The sequence below is a fragment of the Hibiscus syriacus genome, unplaced genomic scaffold, assembly GCF_006381635.1.
Source record: "Hibiscus syriacus cultivar Baekdansim isolate YM2019G1 unplaced genomic scaffold, ASM638163v2 tig00110177_pilon, whole genome shotgun sequence".
Classification (NCBI taxonomy): domain Eukaryota; kingdom Viridiplantae; phylum Streptophyta; class Magnoliopsida; order Malvales; family Malvaceae; genus Hibiscus; species Hibiscus syriacus.
The window spans coordinates 435,723-443,754 of NW_024062613.1; positions in this window are offsets into that span (position 1 = coordinate 435,723).

An 8,032-nucleotide genomic window follows, 5' to 3' on the forward strand; every position below is an offset into this window, starting at 1 on the left:
TCGACACTCCCACTGGATCTTTCCCCTTCTCAATCCTTTAAATGAAAAATTCGTTATTCTCACATTGCTCCTCCACTGGCTCAGACTCCTCTTTATGGACATCGAAAGTTTTAGGATTTTTCGCTTCTCTAGGTATTTAATTACTTGTTCCTCATTCAATTCTAATAGACCTCAAGTGAGACAATCGTTGTGAGCTTCTCCTGGAAATGTCTTGATCTATGGATGAATTTAAATCTTGGTCCACATAGACTATTTACCTCGGCGGGCTTTCATGGTACTAGCATGGTAAACGGGAGATCTTACCCTAAGCCAATCTTCATATTGAAGAATATGTGGCGTATTTGCAATGAATGTCAGACATTCGACCACGACATGTCCTAGCAACCCGCAACCGTGACAAAAGGAATGAAGCCTTTCGTATTTGATTAGGCATTGTCTTGTGCTACCGTTTGCCCTCACTTCCACGGCGGAACATCTGTTGTGCAGCGCCTAAAAAACGGCGCGACTTGTTAAATAAGTGACCGGTTAAAATTTAGACCGGTTATGTTATATCATTGAACCGAAAATATTATCAAGTACAATAATATTTTAGGTAGCGGTTATATAATATAATAGGTAGCGCTTGTATTGACCTATTTTCTAAGTAAACCGGTATATTTATACCGGTAACATTACAAATTTACCTATTACATTATAATTATCGGTTTCGATGTTTTTTGGATTGATACAATTTTAAATGTATCAACACTTTATGCTTGCACCTCGTTGGGCATTCATTCTGGAAAAAAATATCGACACAAACTTAAAAAGTGTCGATACATTATTTAGACCTATTTTCTCATAAAATCGGTATATTTATATCGGGTACATTGTAAATTTACCTATCACATTGTAATTTTCGTTTCGATGTTTTTGGGATCGATACTTTTAATAAATGTATCGACACTCTATGCGTGCACTCCGTTTGGCATTCATTATGGACAAAATGTATCAACACAAATTTAACAAGTGTTGATACTTTATGTTGACCTATTTTCTCATAAAACCAGTATATTTATATCGGTTACATTGTAAATTTACATATTACATTATAATTATCGTTTCGATGTTTTTAAGATCGATACTTTTAATAAATGTATCGACACTTTATGCGTGCACCTCATTTGGGCATTCATTCTGGACAATAAATATTGACACAAATTCCACAAGTGTCGATACATTATGTTGATCTGTTTTCTAATTAACCAGGTATATTTATACCCGTTACATTGTTAATTTACCTATTACATTATAATTATTAGTTTTGATGTTTTTTGGGTAGATACTTGTAGAAAATGTATCGACATATATTTAGGTAGTTATTGTACATACCTAAATATGTCCTGCGAATTTAATGTTGTACCCACGCTTCAACTACCACTACCAATACCACATCCTATTGAAAGCACGACTGAAACATGTTCAATGAACCTTTACTTACATCTCCATCAACTCTGGGACCACTGAACTTGCACAATAAAATTTTTGCCATGGATCATACTGATGCAGACAATGTTAAGTCAACCGAGAAATTCCATGAAGTACATAATATTGATGAATCTGACAGATTGGTTGGTCAGCTCTTCTCTTCACGTGATCAAGCTTGGTATTTTTACAAGGGATTCGCACAAAAACACGGGTTTAGTGCACGTAAGGGAACAACACGACTTGACGTGGAAGAGAATGTGAAGACACAAGAATTTTGTTGTTCCAAAGAAGGGTTTATAGTATCAAAAGTCAATATTGTTGATCGTCAACGTGCTCATACTCCAGTCACAAGAACAGGATGTAAGACTAGAGTCATAGTTACAGCAACAAATACAAACGATCACTGGGTTATAAGTAAGTGTTATCAGAAACATAATCATGCATTGTGCACACCTGCTATGACACCATTTATGTGTTCTAATAGAGCCGTAAGTAAGGCTGATATCGATGAGGCAACAACATTGAAAGAGGTTAGTGTTGGCACGTCACAAGTAATGAACTATTTAACGCAGCAGGTAGGGGGCTATCATAATGTTGGATTTACACATAAAGACCTTTACAATGCACTTCAAAGAGGTAAAGCAAAGGAAATCGTCGATGGGGATGTGAATGCGCTTATAGCCTACTTTGATTATAAGAAACATGATGATCCCGGGTTTTTTATGATATACTCGGTAGACGAATCAAGGGCATTGCATAATCTTATTTGGTCGGATTCTACATCGAGATCGGATTACACATGCTTCGGTGATGTAATTGCGTTCGACACAACGTACAAATATAATTTGTATGGTCGACCAATTATGCCTATTGTCGGTGTCTATCATCACCATAACACAATTGTGTTTGCGACTGCCATAATCGTTGACGAGACGTCTCAATCTTTCGAGTGTGTGCTACAGAATTTTTTAGAAGCCATGATAAATAAATCACATTTTTCAGTTATCACCGATGGGGATAGGGCAATCAGAGGGCTATCAAATATGTTATCTCTTATGCTAAGCACGTATTATGTTCTTGGCATCTTTCTTGCTGCACAAGCTAACATTGGTGACCCAAAATTTACAGCAGCATTCTCAAAATGCATGGCTTCCTGGTGGACAACCGAGGAATTTGATATTCAATGGCGTTCGGTTGTTTCAGAATTCAACGTTGAAAAGTATCCATGGGTGATTGAGAAGGGAAATACTCGGCACTTATGACCACAAGCATATCTAACCGGTCATTTCTTTGCCAATATTCGCTCAACACAAAGGTGTGAGTCTATGAATGCTTCACTAGCGATTGCACTGAAACACAAGAAGACATATTTAGATGTTGTTCGTGCAATTAAAGATGGAATTAGTAGAATGCGTATGAACGAGTTGAAAGCAGATTACTTAAGTTCCCAGACGAAGCCCTTCCAGATCACAAAACTGGTCGACCTTGAAAGTCATGTTGTTGAGATTTTTACCCGCTAATCTTTTCGTGCGCTCCAAGATGAACTTCTACGGGAGACATTGTACCGGAATGAGAAAGAGATTCAGTCCTTATCAGATGAATGTCAACATTATATTTTGTCAAAGTACAAAGAAAAAAAATAAGGCATTTGAAATTAGTTTTAATTCTCGTACGGAAACCCTAATTTGCTCCTGCAAAAAAAAAATCTAGACTGTTGGACTTCTGTGTCGCCATCAACTTCACATTTTGAAGCACTTGGATTACACATATTTTCCCGGGACTTTGATTCAAAGTAGGTGGACTAAGGATGCGAAGGCTTCTGCACCCAGTTATGTTGACTTGAATGTGCCTCCAGAAGTGATGCAAATGGTAAGGTTCGCTGCTCTACGTTCAACGTCAAGTAGGTTATGCTACATTGCATCAAAGACAGATGCGTCTTTCAAAACTGCAAGAGATGGGATGAAAAGACTAATAGAAGAATTTGAAAACTCATTTGGTTTGAATGATTCAGTCAACCAGAGCAGTGTAGTAAACAACGTTCGAGACCCTCAACGAAAACAACGCAAGCGAAAAGAAGTACCGAAGAACAAGGTCGAGAAGAAAATTAGGCAATGTGGGTACTGCAACGGTGAGGGACATAACAAACTAACATGTCCTCAAGTCAAGCTCAGTTTGAATACAAGCACACAACCTACATCAACTGATTTTTTCGAAGACGTAATGGAATGGCCATTCAGTCCCACACGTGATGACAACGATCTCCATATATCGTAAGTATCAACATCACTCCTATTTTGTATAAGAAACATGTACAACAACCTATTGCTAACTTTTCTCATCTTATACATAATTACATTCACATACAAAATTATAAATCGTATGTAACTTAAACAAAATTAACCCTACATTAACAAAATTTCCTCTCTTAGTCTATTTTGATTGTGGCTTACGAGACCGTTTAATATTTCATCTGCATCATCACATAAGGGGTTTTATTGGTTATGCTATCAACATGATTATGAAACTAAGAAAAATTCTTCACATAAGGGTATTTTTTATGTTAGAGGGCTCTAAACCCTAAACCCTCAAAGGAAGCTTGTGTTACCGATTCATATCTTACTATTTGGACCCTGCAAGAGGTTTTATTGGCTATGTTGTCGACATGATTATGAGCTTCCTTTATCCTTTCGCATTCAATCAGACTGTAGAGATTTGAATCAATTAAATTATATTAAATACTTTAATCCAATTACCATTTCAAGAATAATTACATGAATACATTGATACTTACTGGTCGATTTCGATTTTCTTCAATATTGATATGCTAGGGCTCCATTTGAAGGTCATCATCTTCGCAAAAAAAAGATTGAACTTGCAACCTATAATCATTCACAAACAGCAAACTTTAAAACATAACCCCTCTTTCTGAAGACTTTCTAAAAAATTAGGGTTTTGATAACATACCTATCGAACACAAGAAGGGAAAAAAGTGTACAATATGGAAATCAATACTATAAATTATAATGGATAAAAAGTATCGACACAAAATTAAAAAGTGTCGATACATGTTGTAAACCTATTCTCTCATAAAACCAATATATTTATACCAATTATATTACAAAATTACCTATTACATTATAATTATGAATTTCGATGTTTTTTAGATCGACACCTTTTGAAAATGTATCGACACTTTATGCTTTCACCCTATTTTGGCATCCATTCTATACAAAAAGTATCGACACAAAATTAAAAAGTGTCGATACATATTGTAGACCTATTCTCTCATAAAATCGGTATATTTATATCGGTTATATTACAAAATTACCTATTACATTATAATTATGGGTTTCAATGTTTTTGGGATTGACACGTTTTAAAAATGTATCGACACTTTATGAGTTCACCCTTTTTTGGCATCCATTCTATACAAAAAGTATCGACACAAAATTAAAAAATGTTGATACATGTTGTAGACCTATTCTCTCATAAAATCGATATATTTATACCGGTTATATTACAAAATTACCTATTACATTATAATTATGGATTTCGATATTTTCGAGATCGACACTTTTTGAAAATGTATCGACACTTTATGCGTTCACCCTTTTTTGGCATCCATTCTGTACAAAAAATTAAAAAGTGTTGATACATATTGTAGACCTATTCTCTCATAAAATCGGTATATTTATATCGGTTATATTACAAAATTACCTATTACATTATAATTATGGATTTCGATGTTTTTGAGATCGACACTTTATGCGTTCACCCTTTTTTGGCATACATTCTGTACAAAAAGTATCGACACGAAATTAAAAAGTGTCGATACATGTTGTAGACCTATTCTCTCATAAAACTGGTATATTTATACCGGTTATATTACAAAATTACCTATTACATTATAATTATGGGTTTCAATATTTTTAGGATCGACTCATTTTTAAAATGTATCGACACTTTATGAGAAACTTTAAGTTTGGATACATTATAGAAAACGATTATAAATATACCAATATTTCTAAGTATGAAAACTTTGTTGTGAAGATTATAGAAAACGATTCTTTAATAATGTGTTTCGATACATTTGCACACAGATGTAAAATACATTAATAATTAATATTGATATTTCAACAATCCTCAAATATATCTGTATACAGAGAAGCAAATATGGAATAATTAATGATAATATACATATTAAATAAGTACTCACATAGAAGAGATAGATAGATTGTTTTGTTATGCACAGCTCATCCCATTCGAATGAAAATATACACACAATATAATCAAACCAAAAGATACATACACAACAATGTTCAAATAATGTACCAACAACGAAATTAATCCGATGAAAAAGGGTTATTTCTAACGAAGTCCAGAACATTAGGCGCATTCAACAAATTTTCCAAATACTCTCTTATGTTTCCGCCTTTTTCTGAAAATATATATAAATAATTTCAATTATCAAACTAATGAGGTGCAATTTTACTAATAATAAACTAAATTCGCATAAGAATGAATAAATTTGTGTCATACCTAGAGCATTGTCGTTCGAATGAGAAACACCATCAAAGGAATGTGGACATATGTAATTGTATTTCTATATAAACACATAAATTGTTAATTAATCAATGTATGAACACATGTTTAATTGGAAAAATATATTGCATAAATGTAACTTACCGGATTATAAATCATTTTTTCCGTTGAATCATCGACCAAAAGTGTATTTAGCTCATTCAAATCAGGACAAACATCATTGAGATCTTTACAGTAGGTAACATTATCGTATGTTTTGCAGTTTGCTTGATCCTGTTCACAAACAGTCGAATATAAATATGTAGAAATCATAGACAAATAAAAGTCAGCAAATTGTAATGACATTCATCTTACCCAAACGAATAGAAAATGCTCAGAAAACAAAGTTAGTTTCTCAAGTACACGGTCGACGTTATGCCTGATATTGTAATCAAGTTTGAATGTTAACATTCAATTGTATATTAACGATGCAGTAATTCAATTTAAAACAGTTCTAAACCTCATCTTGGAAGACCAAATGGCAACAACAAAATTGTCTACACAAAAATGCATAAATTCATATAATCATGTTCTGAGGACAACATCTACAACATGAATAAAATGAGATTAAAGTTCTACGCTTATATGTTAAAATAATGGATACAAAAGAACAGAATTAAAACTTGCAGGTTATCTTGGATATAGGCAAGGACACCATTGAGATAAAAAAATTAAAAGTTTTCTTGCAGGCGGCGTTGCAGACACGATATACTTGTTTGGATCATCATAATCATCATCATCATCGTCGTCGTCGTCATCTTTATCTTCATTGACCGCTTGGTTGTCCACATCTGTTAAAAGAAAATAAAATACAGTTCAGAACGTGTAAATGTTTAGAAACATAAATAATGAATTACCTAACTCGTTTGATGTCGTTGACGTAATTCGTTACGCAACATGAAGACTTCATCGCGCAATGATGAAATACCAGCTCACATTCCACTTACAAGGGAATCAATATGCTCCCAAAAATTGACCATGTATTACATCACCATCTTAATTGTGACATCCTCTCCAACTGGAGCTTCTGGAGCTTCTTCCATCATTGCTTCTCTAATTGGTTGGTCGTCTTCATGGCCAGTGGGGTCTATTTCCTCCCTCTCTTGATCTAATCCAACCTCTTTGACACGCTTCCAACCGAGTTTTTCAACAAAATCATATCCCGTTTTTTTAATAAATAACATGTCAATCTTGCGGGTTAATCGAATAGGGGCGTCATGCGAAAAATCAACTTCTTTCTTATTCAACAGATGGGTGATGACACATCCATATGGTAATGAAGTTGAAATTGTTGCTCCCTTTGTAACCATATATACAATTGTATTAAATATCAGTTTAGCAATGTTTGGAGCCGTTTTGCATTTATACTTTTCTATCTACCAATAATCGTTGTCTCGAAGCGTTGAATGTTTTCCCCCAGTAGGCCGAATATACCAAGTGAGCATTTTGTGAAACACTCTCGACTCTACATCTAGATGAATTGGGCTATTTCTAGAAACCCGTTGTATTGTAGTATCTAAATTATTTTCATCTCAATCCCCTTTATACTCGACACATAGAGCCTCCGCAATAGTTTCCGGAGATATATATATATATATATCCTTCCCCATGACATGAATATTAATTCCTATTATATTAGTCTTATTGTAGAAGACTCTAACTAGGTTGGGGTAATATTTTGGTTCTACACCAAGGAATTCAAGCCGACCCCAAGATGTAAATGTGGATTTAAAACTAAATAAATATTTATCATCAAACAAGAAACTCAGGTCAATGACACGTTCGGGACGAATCTTCCTTACTTTAAAACTCATTTGCCATCTTTCTTTCTCCATATCGGATCTAAAGTTCAGAGTTTCGAAGGACCTGATTTCCTCAGAAGAAATGATTGTTTGAGAATGAGGTTGTGGTTGAGAAGACCTGGGTTGAGAAGAGCTTTGAGAAAGACCGCGCTTCTGACGCTGACGTTTTGGAGCCATTTTGG